Source organism: Zophobas morio, unplaced genomic scaffold (assembly GCF_036711695.1).
Source record: "Zophobas morio isolate AGI-343-1 ecotype UQ-CSIRO unplaced genomic scaffold, CSIRO_AGI_Zmor_V1 ptg000076l, whole genome shotgun sequence".
Classification (NCBI taxonomy): domain Eukaryota; kingdom Metazoa; phylum Arthropoda; class Insecta; order Coleoptera; family Tenebrionidae; genus Zophobas; species Zophobas morio.
In genome coordinates this window covers 3,168,545-3,190,647 of record NW_026972181.1, presented here as the reverse complement: position 1 = coordinate 3,190,647, position 22,103 = coordinate 3,168,545, and the positions used below count along the sequence as shown (strand labels likewise).

The 22,103-nt window shown below is 37.9% G+C and overlaps 1 protein-coding gene and 1 long non-coding RNA gene across 2 annotated transcripts in view; one reads left to right on the top strand and one right to left on the bottom strand.

Annotated features, from left to right (window-relative positions):
* The window catches only part of LOC135143863 (uncharacterized), a 418,109-nt gene that overhangs the window by 76,679 nt on the left and 319,327 nt on the right, over positions 1-22,103 (top strand). The window lies entirely within an intron of this gene.
* On the bottom strand, positions 16,963-17,678 carry LOC135143865 (uncharacterized). Its single transcript, XR_010282914.1, has 3 exons — positions 17,457-17,678; positions 17,257-17,408; positions 16,963-17,193 (listed from the first exon to the last, which is right to left on the bottom strand). It is a non-coding gene; the product is annotated as an uncharacterized LOC135143865 (long non-coding RNA).

The window sequence follows — 22,103 nt, the reverse complement described above, 5'->3', positions numbered from 1 at the left end:
CGTCTAAGGAAGTATTATTAGACGCCTTGCAACTGGCGTCGAACACTACGCGAATCTTATTCAGATTCCCTTCGGGTTTGATTATCCCATGATGAGGGATATAAAACGAATCACCCTCAGAGAATTCGTCCGTGAGTAAAGACATGTGATTGGACGTCAAATAATCACGCATGAAGTCCAAATACAGTGCTCGAATGTCGGGTTGTTTACTTAAACGACGTTCAAGAGCAAGAAGTCGTCTATCTGCTATAGCTTTAGAGTCTACAAAACTAGGTACTACGTCGGTTTTAAATGGGAGCGCGACGCCAAATCTACCACCCGGGTCTCGAAAAATACTCTGTCTAAAGATTGCCTCAGCTTGTGAGTCAGATGGTGCAACAATTGTCCTGAATGGGACTTTTTCGACGGACCAAAATTTTTGTACTTCATCGTTCAATGAGGGCTGGAGCGATATATGTAATGCCTCCATAGATGGTAACGACATGGATTGAATCGGACCCAGCAAAGCCCACCCAAACATAGTTTTAACCATGGCGGGTGTTGCGGAATGGTCCACCATGTGGTTGCAGACAATCGCCGAATATACGTCTGCCCCCAACAACACATCAATGGAACCCGGTTTGTACCAGCTGGGATCCGCGAGATCCAGCTCCTGAGAGAACTGAGATTGTGATGGGTCTATTGGTGATGCCGGGAGCTTGCCGCAAATACGTGGAAGTACATCTGCGTAGATGTGATGTATGATGCATTGGTTATAATTTGGCCTACTCCAGAAATCGATACTGTCGATCTGGTTTTGAGTAGACCCAATTTATTGAGACTGGCACTCTCAATAAAAGACGCCTGGCTACCGGGATCCAACAAAGCGCGCATAGTTTGGAAATTTCCCCATCTATCGTGAATTTCCAACACTATGGTCGCCAACAAGATATTTTTTTTGTAACTCAAGGGACTGACAAGTGAATGAACAATGCAAGAAGTGAGAGACTCTGACGGAGTTCTGTTTGTATCTGCCTCCGTGGTATCAGGTTCCGATGGCGCATGCGAGGTTTTGCGAGATTTAAAATGCAATAACGTATGGTGTCGTCCACTACAATCACGGCAGCACCCCTTTGATGGGCATTTACTCACCGCGTGTTCTTCTTTAAGGCAATTAAAACAAGTCCTAGTAGGTTTTATCAATGAATATCGATCAAAGGGCGACGCTTGTACAAATGTTGGACACATTACGACGTTGTGAGTTTCTGTGCAAAGCGGACATTTTTTTACTGAGATCGACGTAACAACAAATGACACCTTGTTGTGACTTTTAGGGCCACTTAAATTAAACGATTTCAGGCGAGCAACTCCTGTGGGATCCGGACAACAATCTAGTACTTTACAATGCGATTCAATAAAGTTTTCTAGATCCTCGCGAGTTGGAAAATCAATCTTCTGAATCCGACATTCGGCCTCAAAAGCCTTCCTAGTATTCACATCTACCTTATCTAACAGAATGCTAAACCACAAAAAATCTTCTAAATTGTCAGCAATTTTTAAATCTTCCAAAGCCCCGCGATGCTCTTTGAAACTGTCGAGTACTGAGCGAAGTGCTTTTGCAGACTCCCTTGTTAGCTTTGGGATGGACATAATCCCGTGAAAAAATTGAGCTGCCAGTTTGCGTTTGTCGTCATACCGATCGGTTAGAATTTTATATGCTATCGGATAATTATCCTGTGATAATGTTAACGACTTTATAAGATTTAATGCTTCACCGGACAGGCAACTAAGCAAATACTGAAATTTGTCAACGGGGGGTAAGGATTCGTTATTGTGAATTGCCGTATTAAACGTTTGAATGAACGGGTACCATTTCACAAAATCGCCGTCGAAGTTTCGCAACGACATTTTTGGTAAACGAATATTATTTTGTCTCGTTTGACTATGATCACTAGGAGTGGGAGTATTCAATGCCGAGGGCGCGGGAAAAAGTTCGCCATATGCGACTCCGGTTTCACAATACAATCGATCAAATTCTTTCCTCACCGCATCTTCGCTTTCAAAATCCGGTTCGGTTAAGCTAGATAGGCAAGAAATAACCGCCGCGTGATATTTTCGAAAATCCTGTACAACTTCCTCAACGCGTTGGTACCGGAATGAAAATAAACCTTTGAGCGTAGTTTGCACTAACGCGGAAGAGGCTACGTCGTGGGTCTCTACCATTTGATTATACGCAAGGGCTCGCATTGCTCTAGCCTCCTTCAGTTTTACAGCCATTACAAATCTTACGGATCTTTTTCAACACAAAGCAAATTTTACGAACACGTGTTCCGTTTCCGTTAGCACCCTCGTTCAAGGTCAAGCAACCCTACCAATAAAACCAATTCTACTGCACAAAGAAATGAGCGCAAAAGTGTGCACGCGAAATATATGAACAGCTTTTGCAGTGTACCACGAAACAAAACACTGTAAACCATGAGCTAATTAAACAATCCGGCTCGAAGGACCATATGTTTACGACGCAAGTCATATAAGCAAACAACAATATGAGGAAAATGGACAACGAACTCACCTTAATTGCAACGATCTTCCTCGACAATTTCTCTTGATTGAAGGCACCTGGGCCTTTTGTAGATACGAAGAGAAGGCGCTGGGGCCTCTTGCATCAACGAAAATGAAACAACAATAACAATAACAACGGGCCGCCACGAGATGTTCTCACTTCGACGGTTAACGAACAACGATGAAAATTCGGTACATATATTTTTAAATTTTCTTCTCCTAGAGGGCGGCTTTCTTGTGTGGGTGGGGATTATCGGCGGGTGGTAGTTAAGGGTAGGCAATAAGGGGGTGAACGGGATTGCTGCTTGCCTATCTTTCGCAACCATAAACATATGTACGAAACATACCGTCCACCAAAATACGGATCCAGTATTTTATTTACAAGTCACGCTTGCAATGAGCTATAAATACTAAAATTAACTAAGCAGAAAGGAAGAAAAAAAAAGACAAAAAAAAAGAACAACCAAAACTAATATATATACAACAGGTTTTAAAGATTCGACATTGGTTTTATTGGTTGGGCAACGGACACAATTTGACAAGGGGCCGTTTCATCGTCCCGTGACTGGTTTTAACCGTGGCAACATAATAAATGAAATAATTTCACGAGTTTCAAAAATAAATGTTTCATTACTAACTTAGTAAAAAGGTGTTTAGAAAACAAAGCTCACAAAATACTTTCAAAAAATATAATTTTAGAAAAGCAAATGAAACGTATCAAAAGTAACAAATGTTGAAATTCGCAGAGTATTTTTTTTTTCAGTTTTATATAATAAAATAAAAATTCAGGTAATAAAAAAAATGGGACGTTTTTTTTTATTATTTTGTTTTAGATCAATTATTTTATATTAATGAAGTGATACATACACAGAACTCATTCCTCTTTATTTATAAATTAATTTTCGTTAATATAGGTTCATAAATAAAAAAATTATACATTCTGATATACCACAAGTGAATAATTTGACGTTTTGCAAATAATTATTTTGACGCATGGTCATGGCCTTCTGGGGAAGCAATGAAATAAAACTGATTTATAAAATGTGATTCTAATATTCTCTCTAATTTCATTTTAAAATTCCTTCTAGAAAATTTGTGCCACATAAATCTTTATGGTCAATATTAAAACAGACATTGTAGATAGGTAAAGTAACGAATCTACCATTAAAATTACACACACTTATCTTCAATCCGCTGATACCCCATCACAATTTTTCCATATGGTGTAAAGTAACGAATAATAATTTAACTTAAGTTGATTAATAGTTAAATATAATCAAAATTAAAACAATGACAATAAACAAAAGAAAAGTACTTTATGAGGCTTGTTTAATGTTAAGTAAAAAAAATCAATTAATATCTTGTGGAAAATTTAGATCCAAATTGTTCTTTATTTTCCCGAAAAGTATGGAAATCCACATGTGTTACTTGTTACACTCATGTGGTGCCGATATTTTTAATTAGTTAACCGTACAACTTTAAGTAAATTATGACTTGCCTGTAAGTTTCGACGTTACTGCAAAAAAATTTATAAAAGATTGCTAATCAAATGTTGTAACTCCTTTTGAAACGGCACGCCTGGCACCAAACTCTCAAATAAAATACTAAGATTAAAAGGAAACTGCACTTCGATTTGTACACAAAGGACAACCGTGTTAAACTCGCACTAGGACAAACTGTTCATTCTACACTTATTATTTAAATAGTGATGCCAAAATTTGGAGACGCCGCAGTACATTTCACCCACTTTGTGAAGTTTCCAATAACGGAAGCAACAAAAAATGATGAAAAAGCAAAGTTCTTCAATATACTGAATAGATTTCCTAGAATAATAGGTGCCATTGATTGTACCCAAATTAAAATCTATATCCAGGGTCAGTTCATGACTCTGCAATTTGAGCGACAAGTGCTATACGAAACCATTTGCTCGCAGGATTTGAAAATGGTGACAGAAATAGTTGGCTCATTGGGGACTCAGGGTATCCATTTGAACCCTGGCTCATGACACCAGTGCCAGGCCGAAATCACAATGAGCAAGAAAGGCGATACAACAATGCACATAAACATGTCCGCAACGTTATTGAAAGATTGAATGGAGTGCTAAAATCAAGATTTAGATGCTGCTTTGCCGAAAGATCACTTCATTACGCTCCAGATAAAGCAGCCAGAATTATAAATGCCTGTGCTATTTTGCATAACTTTTGTATGGCTCGAGAGGACATATATGCCGAAGAAAAAATTGAAAATCAAAATCACGACGAAGGGAATGAAGCAGAAGTGCTAAATCACAACAATTTTTATAACGAAGTTCAAAGGACAAGAGAAAGGATTATCACTCAGTATTTCTAAAATTCAAATAATTTTATTAATTTTATAATAGATTTATACAATGTTACAAATGCATCAAGACATATTTGAAGTGCAATAACAGCTTCGGAAGTTACTTTTAAAATAGTTTTTGTAATTTTTCTCATTAGTTTAGTGGGTCGCTGTTTTACTGAACGTCTTCTACTTTTAGTCGAGAAAGTAATATGGGTTCTTGTCTTCTGTGATGATTTTTTGAAAACTGTATTAAATAATCTGAATGTAACATTTAACACACATACGTTTTTTTGAGAAGGACGCAACTCAAGTCCCAATCCTTTTATTCTCTGCAGCTTGTCCCAAAATTTGGAGCAATATCTCTTCCAAATGAGTCAATACAATAAAAATTGCTGTCCCACCACCCGTTACGTAATGGTAAATGAAAAGTTTCCTTGCTTTGTTTTTTACATAATAAGTCCAATTCCAAAATGTCTACATAGTAAATATCATACTAAAAATTAATATATAATAAAGATAGCACTATCTCACCTTCTGCCTTCTCCCTGTTCGTGATACGGGGTGTTGCCCCAAATAGTTAATATATATTTTAAACTGGGTCTTGGTAGTTCGTTTTTTGGTGGACATGTTCTGCACGATTAATTATGTTAACTTACGGTGAGCATATTGTTTTATGTAGAGCATCTTTTATGTATGCATCAAATGTATTTTGTAAACCACATACTTACATAAATAACGTTGATTCACAATAAACAACCAGACGAAAACTTCTATCCGAAAACTGGACGAAAACTGCAACTGGATCAACTAATTTGGCGGTTATTCGTGTTTGACGTTCACATTTTTTGACATCTGTCAGCATTTTGCCGACTATTTTAATGATTTGTAGAAGGATGGTACAATTGCTGACAGCCAACTTCAGACGGTTTATGTTTCCAACATTATTTAAAATCCAATATTGGTTTTAGTTAACAAGGTGTGCACCGTAATAGACTCCACTATTGGATATTGTCTCTAACCGATAACCAATATCCAACGTTGGAAAATAACTAAGGTTCACCATAATAGACCTGATGGTGTTCTTTGAACAACACGATACTAAAAACGTGTTTTTAATTTCTTGTAAAGAAATAAGAATTTTGCAGTTAAGCTCCTTGGTGCACGGGGAATAAAAATTGTGATGATTTTTCTTATTCGTCGCGAGCCAAAGGGGCGGAGCTTATTTTCAAAATTCTTATTTCTTTAATATTTCAAATTGTGAAAGGTCTCAGGTTCTTTTTAAATTATTATTTTAAAATTTAAATAGATTCCCGTTTAGAATTCTAAAGCAGTAATTGGCAGTATTCAAGATTTAAAATTTAAAGATTGAGTCGTTTTGGAAATAATCAGTGAAATAAATGTCGTCGTGGATTCGAAAGGGCAGATGGGACTTCATGCTGATTTTGTGTTATGTTTTGTATGTTTTATGACTCCAAATGTGGAACATTGATTCTCGAACGTACCCATCAAAGCGATCTACGAACCGAATGATATTTATGTGTTGGGGAATTCGATTCACGATGTACTCTTGATTCATTAATTTTGCCTAATTGAATTCGGTTGGCGAATTCGGCCAAAGTCTAGATTCACCAATTTCTCCTGTCATTCATATGACTGTTTTTCGCATACCGGATGCTGCCAACACGAGATATGCGGAGGGTGGCCTGCTGATAAAGGAAACTTTACTGGGGTGTCGTGTTTTACACGGTGGATGGAGAATTTGTAGACGACTTTTTCAAAAGAGAAATTTTCCATTACATATGCAAATTTTGACCTATTTTCGACGATTTTCGTAATTTAACTAAATACATTTTATTGTAGATTTCGGGCCGCAGAAGTCAATCCTTTTTCCAGAATCGCCCATCGAAATATCGCAATTTTTAAAAATTTCAAAAAATTCGCATTTTATATCGAATATTTCGAAGATGTTGCTCAGTTATCATAAACACATTATGCCTTTGGAATCAGCGCGTCAAGGTGTATAACACTGAATTTTTTCAGAATTTTTCAAAAATGAAATTTTCCCCTTATGCAAATTTCGACCCATTTTCGACGATTTTCGAAATTTAACTAACTACAGTTTCTGGTAGATTTCGGGCCGCAAAAGTAAAAATATTTCGAAAACCAGTAGCCGACTTCGGGTTATTTTCTCTGACAAACGTAATCATTCCTACGGAAACACGATTTCGTTTCATAACTATCGGTGAGTCAGTTTTCCCGAAGTTTTGCTAAACAAATCATTACAAAATCACAATCACAATAAAACTCTCTCCTTCGGCGACTCATATTTTCTTCTTAATAAAATAAAATGCACAAAAAACAAATCACACGTAACCAAAGCACCATGACGTGCTACAAAATTTTTTGTCCTGTCAACTCCAGGAATATTATCAGGTAACTCCTTTACGATCCAGATAAGCTTTAACGATAATCGCAAATCCAGAATATCAAGGGGAAATCCGTAGGCTGACAATGAAACTAGCATTTCTTCAAAAACAGCTTCTTCAGCTTCACTTAGTAACGTGGGATGCCCCGGATTTTTACTATACGCCCCATGTAACTTGTTCTGCAGCGTTCCTCGGCAGATACGGTATCGATTTTGTTCCAAGCGACATCCTCTTCTATCATATGTCGCTCTACTTTTTTTTTACATTTTTTTTATGGAATCGACAAATGATTTACCTTGGTCAGGTCGATTTTCTACCAAGATTGCTCTCACTTCATACCAAACATAAATAATTACAAAAAAAAAACACAAAATACACCTACCAAATCCTTTTGAAGTTCGATGACTATTTTTTCTTGTTTTTTATACGCTTCGTGAGTCACAACAAACCACTACTACTGTTTCATTCTTCTGTGAAGTTTTTTGAATATATCAAAAGCTTATATTTTCACAGGACCACCATTAACTGGACGAACCGTGTTTTTACCACACAATATTAAATTAATTTCGTTGCACCAGGCTTGCACCAAGATGCGAATACACATACTAATAAACAAATAAATAGACATCGTTTTGATGATTTTGCCATGCTGGTATTAATTTCACATCCCTATTCAACATGCCGTTGTGTAACTCAATGTTTAAGAGTATATTTGATGGTGCGTCTTTTAAATAACTATGAATAAATTGCTGCGTTTCATAAAAATAAACAGCAAAAATCTATGGAACGGATAGCATAGTCGCTGATTCCATCCACCACCATATTCCCTACTTTTGATGAGAGCATTATTTTCATTGTGTGAGGCAGCAAGCATCTCATTTTTGCATTGTTTTACATTACTTTTTTCTTTAATTTTTTAAGAATAAACCCAGCAACATAATTGTTGCTGAGTTCACTTAAAGCTAATTGTAGCACGGCCACATCTAAATTTTCCACTTCGAATTCGTTCGAATGAGATATTGTTTCTGATCTTCCCAATTCAATCAACCTCGGTTCCAAATTTGGTTTAAAAATATTGAAATTTCCACTATATATCTTCAGACTCGAAACCCTGATTTCCCGTGGTTCTTGGGCGATATGCATCGACTCTGGCCTCGATTTTGTCCCAAGCAACACCTCTTCTACCATTGCCGTCATTTATTTGGCTCTACTGTTAACATTCTATTATTCGTATATTTGTTTCGGCTCTTCAGGAATTAATGTTGTTAGGGCGGGTTCAGCTGCTTGTTCGACGTTGGACAGAATTTCGGAATCACTCATGCTGTTGTTTTTATATTTATAGACACAATTTTACAATGTTTCCTTATTTCTTTGATCGACTAATTCATTAAACAACATTAATACTAAAATACGCACAATTTTTTTTTGTTGATAAACAACTTCTTACTAGACAACCAACATGCTTCATTTGTTATTAGTGGCTTACTTGAAGTTGTATCAATAAAAATATAAATATTGTCAAGTCCCTCTCCCTAAAATACGTAAATTTTCAAACAAATTTACCAGCGGATCTAGTTGAAGATTAGCCCGTCAAAGCCACCAAGCCAAAGTTACGGGTGGAGCGTGCATAACCGGTATCGACCAATTCTCCGATAGTGAAACGAAATTTCGAACCGGTTCCGTCTTCAAAGGAGGTACCCACGCGCGTCGCGAATGGGTGTTAACATCGCGCCCTTGCGCACTCATCGATCCTTGGGAATCCTCGTCGACGCCACCATTCGAAACTCAGCCCTCGCAACCGAAATCCTCAGAACGCCACCGTTCCTCCAAACAAGCTTCCTATACCCAAATCCCACGAAAACCAAAGGTTAAATAGAAATTCTAAGAAAAATGCCAAAAAGCATAAAATTTTGTTTAAACTAACCTAAACCTAAAGCGTCGAACTAACGACAAAATTAACAGAGACCGTAGGCGGGTCACCAGTCAAAATGACTTTTCTAGGACTAACGTGTCCGACCCAAAAGCACTTAAGAGGAAAAAAAAAACAAGGCAGGATACCTAGTACACGCCACCGTCGTGAACGACCCACACGTCGTAAAAAGACCGACGTCGCCCCTGCCCATCCCCTTGGGAATGGGTTGCAGTGGCGCCGTCTCCCACTACATGCGGCGTCGCAAAAAAAAGAAGAAACATCAGCAAGAGATTTTATTATTATTATTAAGAGAACAAATATAAACATCAATAGTCGTATCCACCGTTGACGCCCCACTAGGAATCCTTCCCCACCTGCTCCAAAACGGCAGGATTTGCGACCTCTACCGGGCCTCACAATCGGGTGCAAAAAAAAAAAATTAAGTTGAATCCGGGGCAGAAAAAACAAATGAAGCCCAAATCCAGTGTATAGCAAAAATAAACTGATCGATTCCGGGGTGGCTTGCACAAAACTCGCTCAATAAACTCAACGAAAACCGAAACTGCAATGTCAAAAACTACGCTAACCGAACCCGGATATCTCGATGGAAATACTAGTCTTACAATTGGCTCTTGGCGGACTTTTACCGCCCGTGGCGACCCATGGTCGACGTAGTCTTCAGCCCCATCCACAGAGCTACCAACTTCGAAACTAACCAGCGTCATCGTAAGATTCGGCCACCGGCTTGAGGTCCTGAACATGCCAGATACCTTTCCCATTACCATGTTCGTCTGTCAGCTCATATGTTCAAGCTCCAGTCTTCCGAACTATGATAAACGGCCCTACGAATTTCGGACCCAGCTTCGCAGCATAATGAGCGGCAGCGTCGAAAAGACTCTTGTCACGGCCTCATAACTTCCTGCCCAACCTCATTCCATACTGGCCTCCTCCGGAGACCATAACGACTCAAAAAAACTCAAACGACTATGCAAACAAAATCTGACATTATGACATCTTTTAATCTGGAAAATACGGATAAACTCGGAATTGCAAAGGTGAAATCTATAAAAAATGGCGGGGTGCTCCTACAATGTCATGATCCTGGTGAATTCAAGAGGTTAGTACAAAATAATAAAGTGGAGGAGAAATATGATATTCATGATGTCAAAACACCTCTGCCACTCATTCGTATTTCGGGTATTTCTGATGGCATAAACGAAGAAATGATAGTGCCGCTCTTGTTAAAATAGAATAAGCATATTTTTTCTGTTTCCTCGCAATGTATTCTCGTGAAACTTCTGCCGGTAAAAAATCATCCGAAAATTTTTCAAGTAATTTTGCAGGTTGATGTCGCATCTTAGAGAAATGCTTTAAGTCTAGGTCACTGTTTGATTGGTTTGGATGGCTGCAACATCTATGATGCCGTTGATGTCATACGATGTTATAGGTGTAATGGCTATAATCATTCTGTAAAAACATGTAAAAAAAGTATTTCTTGTCCGAGGTGTTCCGAGGCGCATGTGCTACAGGATTGTCAAGCCACAAGTGAGCAACTCAAGTGCGTAAACTGTACCAGTATTAAATCAAAAGATAACTTGAGCACTGAGGAGACTTCCCATGCTTGCTGGGATTATGGACATTGCGTGTTTTATAAAAATTTAATCAAAAAAGTAAAGTCTGACTTGTTTGGTATATCTGATTTGTAGCAATTAACTTCTTTTGCTGCTTCTAGATCGATATCTGCTAAAACTTTCAATTTCCCTATTGATCATCAGTCTCACAAAAGTCATTCTATTCTATCTTGGTATTGTCAGTTCACGTGGGAAAGTATCACTAAACTAATTAATATTTTACCTAATCGTTTGTCTTGTCTTCAACAGCACGGCAATATCACTTCCTCCTATTCTCAGATTTCCATTTATTATCAGAATGTTCGAGGCATCAACACTAAATTAGTTGATTTTTATAATTCTATGTTTTGTTGTGAATATGACATTGTATGCCTGTCGGAAACATGGCTTAATACTTTGGTCCTAAACTCTGAAATTTGTCCAGGTCATTTCCACATAGTTAGAGCTGATAGAAATTTTGAAAAAATGAATGTTTTCCGAGGAGGTGGAGTTCTATTAGCAGCTCGTCAACCAGTTGCAGTCTATAGTTTAGATTTGTCGTCAAAAGGCTTTAATGACTTACAGTTTACAGACTTATTAGGTGTCAAATGTTCGTTGGGACAGGTATCTTTATACATTTTTGTGGTTTATATTCAACCGAGCGCATGTACTGATGAATTTGAATTGTTATTCGACTTACTTGGGAACTTGCCTGATCTTTACAATCGAAGAGTTATTATAGTAGGAGATTTCAATATTTCGGATTATGATTTTACTTCATCTAGAGCTAGCAACTGTAGCAGAAAATCTTCTATTCTTCAAAATTTTCTACAGTTTGGCGAGTATCAGCAGTATAATAATGTTGGCAATATTAATGGTCGTTGTCTCGATCTCGTAATCTCCAATTTCAATTGCACTGTACAAAAATCTGCTGACCCTATGTTGAAAGAAGATAACCACCACCCATCCCTCCTAATTACTTCCACCATACGTGATAATAAATTGAAACATATTAACACCAATAATTCCCAGCCGAAACAGTGGAACTTTCGGAAAGCTGATTTCCCGAGCTTATATAAATCTATAAATGATACTGACTGGTCTAGTCTTAAGAATATCCACAATGTCAATACTGCGTGCTCGTATCTGTATGACAAGATAAATACTGCAATCAACTCGCATGTACCAAAATCTAGTTATAGACGTAACTCAAATTTTCCATCCTGGTTTACTCCAGTTATTATTGGTAAGCTGAAGCGCAAGTGGAAGTTATTACGTAAATTCAGACAAACTGGGAACACGGAAACTCATGATGAATTTAAAAGAATTAGAACTGAAATTAAGAAGGACGTTAAAACAGTATATAGTAGTTATATCAGTGATGAACGTGATACTCCACTTGCTGTCGGTACCTTTGATCTCGGCGGGGCGTGCGCATTACATTTAAAAAACGGGCCCCTAGCGCATGCCGTATTGCCGCTTAGTACCATTGTCGTAGTTGCCACATCACCAACAAATGTCTTTAACGCATCCCGAGTCCGAAAATATACCAAAATTTTGACCAACAATTAATAGTCATCTTAAATATGCAAATACATACATCAAAATGATCACGAATTTTGCAGAAACAAGTTGTAAAAAAAATTATATTATAGTTTGAGTTTGAAGAGGGCGCAGAGGCGCTGTTTTGTTGATTATTGTGTGTTATCATAACCAGAGTCCACGGTTGGATCTGTTGAAGGGTTTGAAGAGGACGCAGAGGCGGTCTCATCTGAACTTATATTCTCTTCTGCTAAATTGAGCTTGTTGATAAATTCTACTTTTTGATCCCGCGAGTCGAATATCAACGTGATTTTCAATGCTGGATGCAACCATATAAGTACCCAGTTGTAAGGGGTCAAATCCAAGCGCTGGGGCGGTATTTGAAATCCCGTCAAGCCTCCAGGAAACAGGGGAAAAGGATCCATTGAAATTACCCCGTTTAGGGCCACTACACGTGTTCGCAGATCACTTGCGTTGATGATTAATGTACAATTGTTTAAAAAGGCCATCTTTACTGTGTGACGACTAATTTGAAATTTGTGACGACTAATTTGAAATTGAGAATGACAACTATCAATTTTACAACAGCTTTTATGGTAATAAAAAGATGTAAAAACTGAAGATAGTAGATTTCTTATTACGCAAATTTTCTTTTTACTTCTGATCAAGGCCCCAGCTGTTGTGTAAATATTTGGCAATCAGTATTGTACGAACTCTTTCTAATGTAAAAAGCTCAAAAAATTAACAAAATGATTTGGATGGCCATTGCTACGTATATGTTACAAATATTGCACTAAAACTGCAGAGAACTAGTTTTCTTTGTAAACGATTACATTAGTGGAATTTTTGCTTTCAGTCACTTGAAACTGCACGTTTTCACATTAGAGAAGGGAAAAAATTATAAAGAACCACAAGAGCAAAGTACCATGTAATTAATCAAATTTATTTGTAAAAAATAACCATATTTCATTTATTTATTGACAAAAATAAATACGCCCTAATAATGCACAAAATAAATAAATATTTATCTACTTAGGGGGGAATTCACGAAAGCCGGTAACGCCAGATAAGCGTCTGCAAGTTGCAAATTCAGATAAAGTAATTCATAAACGCAGATTGCAAAGCGTGCTAATAATTTCCATAGCAACCAGTAAACATAGATAAAGGTAATTCTTCAAATTTTGCAAATCGTTGCAAATATTCGATAAGTGTTTGTAAACTGCGGAAGGTTGTGGTCTGCTGCAAACACAGTTACATTTAAAGTAATTGAACTTATTTCGTATTTATTCTTAAAACAGTACATCAGAATAGGTAAAGGTTTCCCTTTTAACATTTTTTATCGTTATTCAAGTTCAAACTTTTGTAGCTATCGAAACTCTTTTCAAGATGGCGTTTCATGTACTAGCTGCCGAAGAAATCTTTTTTAGTAATAACGAAGAGGTCATTCAAAGACAAGCTTTTAACATCAATAGTATATCCGATTTAAATTTGTATCGTAGTACCCGACTGACGCGACCAACATTTATTTATGTAAGAAATTTAATTGCAAATGATTTAATCCGAAAAACAAAACGATCGAACGCCGTATCTGTCGATCTTCAGTTGTATGTGACATTGCAATTCTTAGCTAGTGGAGGATTTCAGTGGTTAATCGGAAACACCACTCAAATTTCACAAGCGTCTGCAAGTAGAATCATCCATGATGTGGTAGATTCTCTTGTAGAAATTTCTGATCAGTTCATAAAATTTCCGAGCGTACAAGAGCAGGTTGGAATCAAACAAACGTTTTATAGTATTGGTAACACAGGGAGATTTCACTGTGGCTTCCCAAATGTACTTGGTACAATAGATTGCACGCACGTACGTCTTCAGAAACCATCACAGAATCCAGACCAGTACGTTGATAAATTTTTTCACCACAGTATTAACGTACAACTCGTTTGTGGGCCCGATTTAAGAATTTTGAATGTGTTGGCCGCGTATCCTGGAGGCAATCACGATGCATATATATGGCGAAACAGTGCGTTAAGAACTGCGTTTTTAGATGGAGTATTTCCTGATGGATGGCTCATAGGTAAATGACGATCATAATAGTTGAAAAAAGTATGTTGAAAGCATTGTTTTTAGGTGACTCTGGCTACCCTCAGGAAAACTGGTTGATGACACCAGTAGCAAATCCAAGAACACAAGCAGAGGAACTTTATAATGCTGTACATATAGTTACAAGAAATACTATTGAACGTTGTAATGGGGCTCTAAAATCTCGCTTTCGCTGCTTGTCAATGACAGGTGGTTGCCCTTGCATATAGTCCATAGCGAGTTTGTTCTATTATCATTGCTTGTTGTGTACTGCACAATATTTGTGTTCATCAAGGAGAACCCATGGATATTGATGAAGACGTTATGCAACTTATAGCAGAAAATCGTCAACAAGCCCCATACCAAGAAGACATGTACGACGTTAACGCTCGTAATGTGTTAATAAGAGATAGCTTTACGCGTTGAAAAATGAAATATTTTCCAAAAATTATCTACAGTTTATACCAAAAAGAAACTTTTAATTAACATTAATATCGAATATGTACATCTATAATTTTTTTTTTTTTGAACTGTTTTTTCTTCAAGTAACTGAATTTTTCGTTTTTTTTAAGAGTAGTGTTTCTTCCGCAATTTCTAATTTTCTTTTTAATGTAGAATTCAGTGTTCTCAGTTCCCCGTAGATATTCAATAAATGATCATTTGTAGACACAGACACATCTATTAATTTTTTTTTAAAGTTGTGCGTTGCTTTGGTGTAATTGCTGACGTAAGCACTTCTTCTGTAAAGAAATTATGGTGTAATAATTTTTGCATCACATTACAAATCTCTCTTACGTTCTTCCGTATCTGCCATAAGTGGCGTTGTGAACGGCGATGGTGGTGCAATAAGTTCAAAGAGGGTAGTCTGTGGTTCAAACTGATGATTTCCATCTCCAAGGTCTTCATTGTGAGTTGAACACGATGGCGTGTTTTCAATTGACTCAGATGCGTAAGAAGACGTCGAGGGAACTCCTATATCAAAGCCTTTTTTGATGTCTAGAAAAATATAAAATATAAAATTCATTGATACAATATATTTTTTTTTACCTTCGATGCTTTCTTTTCCTATAAAAGAACAAAGCAGTTCTTCCGAGTTTGTCAATTTGGCCGCTGGATTCTGGCCACCTCCAGTTTTCCGTGCTTCGCGACATAACTGATTCGCCTTTTGTTTTGTGCGTGTTTTTAAATCGGCAAATTTATTTTTCAGGTCTTGTATAGATCTAAGCACAGGCGACACAACGTTTACTTTTTCTGCAACAGCTGTCCATGCACGATCTCGAGTCGCTTGTGTATAGATAGGCCCCTTGAGCTCACCGAATAGATACGTTTTCCGAGCCTCTACTTCAGCAATTAGTATTTCTATTTCTGGGGACGTAAAATTCGGGTTCCGTTTTCTCCTTTCACCGTCTTTTTTCACTCCATGGCCCATTTTTTTTATAATTTATTGTATTTGGCACTGTATAACTGTCACAACTTTCTCATGACTTTGTCGTTGTTTGAAATTTTATTTATCTGGTTTCCATGGGTACGTAGTAATCGGTACGATAAGGTCCGTTAGCTTGCTGGTAAGTTGCAATTTTTTCGTGAATTACTTTATCGAAATGTCGGTATCCACTTGCAAGTTGTTTGCAAGTTGCAATCCCGGTAACGGTTTGCAGACCGACTTTCGTGAATTCCCCCCTTAATAATTAGGTAGGCACTAAAACAGTTACAACAGCGTTTAAAATATCCTAGCCATATAATACCATACGACTCAAAACTTTTCAGATAATGTGATCGTAGAGCGGGATAGCTAATGCTTACTGGAAAGGGACAGGACAAGTCTACGTATATTAATCAGAGCCTCCCTTTATCTGAAAACTAATATAAAAATAAATATACCTACCACTAAAAAATGACTAGAAGAAAGCCCAACAGTTTAACATATCACAGTCTAATATACGAAAAATATAGACGTCTAACAAAAACTGACAGAAAGGAATATAACAGTCTAATGCTAAATATAAACATATTTCTAAAGTTAAATAAGTAAGTAAAAAAACTAACAAATACATCAAACATGAGTAGAATAAAAACCTAAAAGGTGGATCCTAAATTCGAATGTTCCACTCTTGACTTGACAACTTTCACAGATGTCGTAAACTATTATCCGATCTCGCTTTTTCTGATGTCGTGCTGACTTTAAACGTTCCATATTGGCAAATTTTGTTCAGTGGAATATACTCATTCTTACAAAGACAGCAAATATTCTATTTGAAAATTATCACATGGGAGAGCGTAATTAATAGTTGCTAGCAGCTCCTTTAACTTAAGCCTACATTTGAACCTAAAGCCAGTGTCTGAAAACTTTCACAGAAGACGTTATCCTGTTTTTAATACACTCGTAAAATCCTAATGACAGCATTGTTAATCCTTCAAATAGATTTGGTCGATTGAAATGCCATGCAACATGGGAAACCTGTTCAGTCATTTCATTCACTTCATACTGAGTATTCCCATTTTCAACACACTTGGAACAAGAATGAGGTGATAAACATTTCTAAAATAAATCCCCACATATGTAGTAGAGGATATTCTACATTTGTATGTTCTGCAGTTTCTACAATTAAAGGAGTAAAAACGTTTTTCTCTGGAAACAAATAGGTAGTCAAAATTATAAGCACTCATCGTTCCGCTGTCTAATGTTATTAAAAATGTTCTCCATCTTCAACACAGTTTGTTCCTTCACAATGCTGAAAATAATCTAAACAAATTTCATAACCTAAAAATGATCAATACATTATGTCCATTTCAACAAAAATAAAGTGAAAGAGTAAATAGGTACTTATCGATGTGGACGGCCTTATTGGTGTTGCTTAATCAGAGTAAACACTGCCAGAAGTAAAATGTGACGATTCATAAATGTCAATATTTTTGAGGTGGAAAGTCTTGGTTCGTTTGTCACAACTGTTTGTTTGGTTGTCTTTATTGTTTCACCTAAAATTTCCAATTATTCCACTAATTTAATTTTCAATAAGACGGCACCTGAAACATGAAGAGTTGGATATGCTGTTGCTTTCAGTCGGTGGCACAACAGCTGATGTGGATACATTTTTAGTTCAAAGTGACGACTGCAAATCCGATACCTGCTGTAACGTTCTGTTGCAAAATTATTCATGACTGATTCTAGTTTATCTATTCTTGCCCATAAATTTGACCTGTATGTAAACAGTTTAATTTTATAATAAACAACATAGCACACACATATCACTGCGCTAATATGTAAGAAAACAAACATAACCTGGCCTAACCTAAATCAGAGACCTAAATCATCAAAAGGAAATATAAAAAAAGTGGCACTAGGCACTAATCTACAAAAGAAAAGAAAATTATTAGTTTTGCACGACTGGTGCAACGCCCTTAGTCACTCTTAATACGCGATATTCGTTAATTCGTTCACAAAAAGTAAATCCCTAATTCAACCCATCCAATCAACATTTAACGTTGAAGTGACACAGAAATACCAATAACGTGTTGTGTTTAGGTTTTGTTAAATCAATTTAAATCAGTCAGTAACAAAACCAACAATTCGCACACCTAACTTAAATATGCAATCCTACTACCACAATATAACCTCAATCAACATAACAGCATTTTCACATCTGACAGTTCAATAACATAGCCTTACAACCGATATTTAAATTTACCACCCAAATTTTTTGCGCGGGATACCTGCGTAAGGCAAAATTGACTCCATGAAGGTTGCGGAGTGGGATATCACGTTCATCACTGGTTATATATTGAATTTGGAATCTAATATCAAATCTAATCCGGGTAAATTTTGGTCACATGTTAACAATTTAAAGAACTGTAATGGTATTCCCTCTCAGATGTCATACTCTAACAGTCTTTTAACAAATCCTTACGATATTGTAAATGCATTTGCGGAACATTTCTGTAGGAACTTCAATCTAAACAAGGGTCCCACAGCTATCGCTGACGCTTATTCAGAGGATTCGTTTAGTAATAATATTATCTGTCCTAATAATTCTGAATCTGAAGTACTGTGGGCTTTAAAGAAAATTAAACCTAACTTTACATTTGGGCATGATAGGATTCCAGCTTTTCTGCTGTTCGACTGTGCATCCATTTTAGCTTTTCCTCTTATGATAATAGTCAATCTAATTTTTCGAACTGGTGTGTTCCCAGATGTGTGGAAATTGTCTATCATCTCACCTATCTTTAAATCTGAAAATAGAACTATGATTGAAAATTATCGGCCTATATCGTTAATCTGTAATTTAGCGAAAATTTTTGAGACTATTCTACATAAATTTATCTCATTTAATACCCGGAGTTTAATCACTGTGTCTCAGCATGGATTTGTTAATGGACGATTTATCACCTCCAATCTCTGCGAATTCACGCAGTTTGTGGCTGATATCTTGATGCTAAACGCCAGGTGGATGTGGCCTATACAGATTTTTCTAAGGCATTTGACAAATTAGATCATGGTCTTTTACTTGTAAAACTGCGAAATTTTGGCTTCTCAAGTGCCCTGTTTGACTTAATCAGTTCCTATTTATCCAACAGAGTTCAAGTTGTAAATTATAATGGCTATGAATCCTCCAAAACTGTTGTCTCTTCTGGAGTCCCACAGGGTTCTATATTGGGGCCGCTATTTTTGTTATCTACATCAATGACGTTGTTAGGGATATCAAATCAAGTGTTCTCATGTACGCTGATGATCTAAAAATATTCAGAGAAGTTACTTCATTCGAAGACTGCTTGTCACTACAAAATGATCTTCACACATTTCACAACTGGAGTAATTCCAATCTACTACCTGTCAATTATGCTAAGTGTTACATCATGTCGTTTACTAACAACACCTCTTTAATATCGTATGGTTATACCCTTAATAACGGTATACTAACTAGAGTTGATACCTTTCGTGATCTGGGTGTTACATTCGATTCGAGGCTTACTTTCGCTGACCATATAAGTAACATTTGTTCAGGAGCACTAAAATCTCTTGGTTTTATTATGAGATGTGGTAAAATTTTTAATCACGTTAGCTGCCTTCGTACTCTTTACTTTGCGTATGTCCGCTCTAAGCTGGAGTATGCTGGTGTGGTTTGGTCCCCATTTTCCCGTATTCATATTGAATCCTTGGAGAAAATACAACGTCGGTTTCTTAAATACTTAGTATTCAGAGTTGACGGCATATATCCTGAGCGAGGTATCTCTCATACCCTTCTTTTAGAACGCTTTCAATTTCAAAGCCTAGATAGTAGACGAGTAAATGCGTCCATGTCCTTTCTGCGAAAACTTATTCATTTTCAATTTGACTGTCCTAATCTACTTGATAGGTTATACTTTTTGGTTCCCAGATTGGCATCGAGATCTTGTCCCTGTTTTTGATATTTTTAGGTAGTTACTTTAGGCTTCTTTAATTTGGTATGTGGTTATATAGTATACGTATTTCTAAATCCGCTGTGTCTCTGTATCCCAATGGGTACTGCAGTAATATTAGCTGTTGTTAACAGAGTTGTTTCATCTAAAGCCAAAGTTTTTCCCGTTGGTCTGTAATTGGGTTGTAATACCTGTTGGCCAACGTAACTAACAATAATAATAATAATAAGAATACTTTTGCGGACGAAGGCAGATCTCAATTTCGCGACGATGTTCGTGTACAGCTGTTCGAATCCTACCTGTCTTTTGCGGATTTGACTCGTCAAGTCGTTTCCAGGCTCCGATACCGAGTTATCAAAGTCAGTCCCGACAAGTTTGTGTTCCCTCCCAAAATTGGCAAAATATGGACTATAGCCAGTAGTCTCGTGTCAGGAAGATCGAATGGCGCAGCCTATTGCGGCGAGATTGTCGGCCCAATGGCGATGATCTTTCTTCACGGTCGTTGCGATCATTGTCTTCACGACACCATTTACCCGTTCCGTGGGATCAGATCGCGGGTAATACAAAGGCGTATACGACAACGTGACTCCCTAACTCTCGCAGAGTTTACGAAACTCCCTGCTGCGCATCTACGTGCGATTATCGCAAACTAGGTACTTTGGGGCATCATATACTAAAAACACTCCTTCTTCGACACATCTAGACAGAATCTTGGCTGAGCCAGCCCGAATCGGGAACAACAAAACATATTTGGTGAAGTGGTCAGTTACCACAAGCGTGTATGTATAACCCTGTGTTGAGCGTGGAAAGGGTCCAATAAAGTCCAGGCTAATCAACTGCCAAGGAGCGGTGATAGTAGATCTGCCTGCCATCAACCCGGCCGGTGCTTTCCGTTTCATCTTATATCGCGCACAGGTGCGGCATCCTTTGACATATCGAACTATGTCAGCCTGCATCTTCGGCCAGATATACTGGTGGCGAACCTTCCAAAAGGTCTTAAAGAGTCCCACGTGACCAGCGGCGGGGATATCGTGACAACGCTCCAAAATCGACTTCCGATGATCCTTCGGCACCACCAGTTTCCAAAAATCGGACTTCCCATAGAACTCAGGGAGACTGCATTTGATGTACTTGTACAGCAGCCCGTTTTCCACACCGTAGGCCGCATACTTCCTAGGATTCTCAACGACCGAAATCAACATCTTCTGATACCACTTATCGGTGGTCGCCCGAAAATCATTCGAAACCGCGTCCACGGAATCTAGGGAGATTGGCACGGAACGCCACAGCATGTCAGGTACCACGTTCTCGTTCCCTTTTCTATGCACAATGGTGAAGTCGTATAGTTGGAGTCTCAACGTCCATCGAACTAGGCGACCTTGTGGGTCTTAGACGGTGGAGCCAAAGTAAATTATAATGGTCGGTAATAACCGTGAACCGAGCACCCTCTAAATAATGCCTCAACTTCTCTACCCCCCCAAATCACCGCAAGACACCCTTGCTCCGTGGTCGAGTAATTGCGCTCAGCCCGGGAAAGTGAACGAGATATAAAACAAACAGGCTTTTCACCGTCTTCAAATTTTTTACTCAAAACCGCTCCAACGCCAAACGCCGAAGCATCACACTGGAGCACGAACTCAGGACTAAAATCGGGACAACTCAAAATTAGAGCGGTGACCAAAGACTTTCATGCGTCTTCGCACTCCGGCGTCCAGTTGAAATAAACTCGTTTACGCGTCAGCTGACGCAGGGGTTCCAGTACCGAGGAAAAGTTTGGTACAAATTTCCTGTACCACGAAACCGTACCAACAAATCGACGCACCTCAGTCACGTTCCTGGAAACAGAAATGTCCACAATGGCTTCTACCTTCTCCGGATCCGGACGCAATCCATATTGATCAACGACATACCCTAGATATCTTAACTGGGGACGACATTTTTCGATACTAACTACCATTCCAGCCTTCTGCAAGCGATAAAAAACCTGATTCAACAACGACAAATGTGTCTCAAAATCCTGAGAAACCAGAACAATCTCGTCCAAATAAACAAAAACATAAGGCTGAAGGTCAGCACCGATCATTTGATCCACAATCCGCTGCCAAGTGGCAGGAGCACCAGTGAGACCAAAAGGCATGCGCCGATACTGAAACAACCCAGGGCCTGGTACCGTGAAAGCCGTGTACTCTCGTGCAAATGACTTTCGCTGCGGAACCAGCAGAACCAGACGAAGTAGAAGCCACAGAGGCAGGCTTTCGAGAACCCTTTGACGGCTTT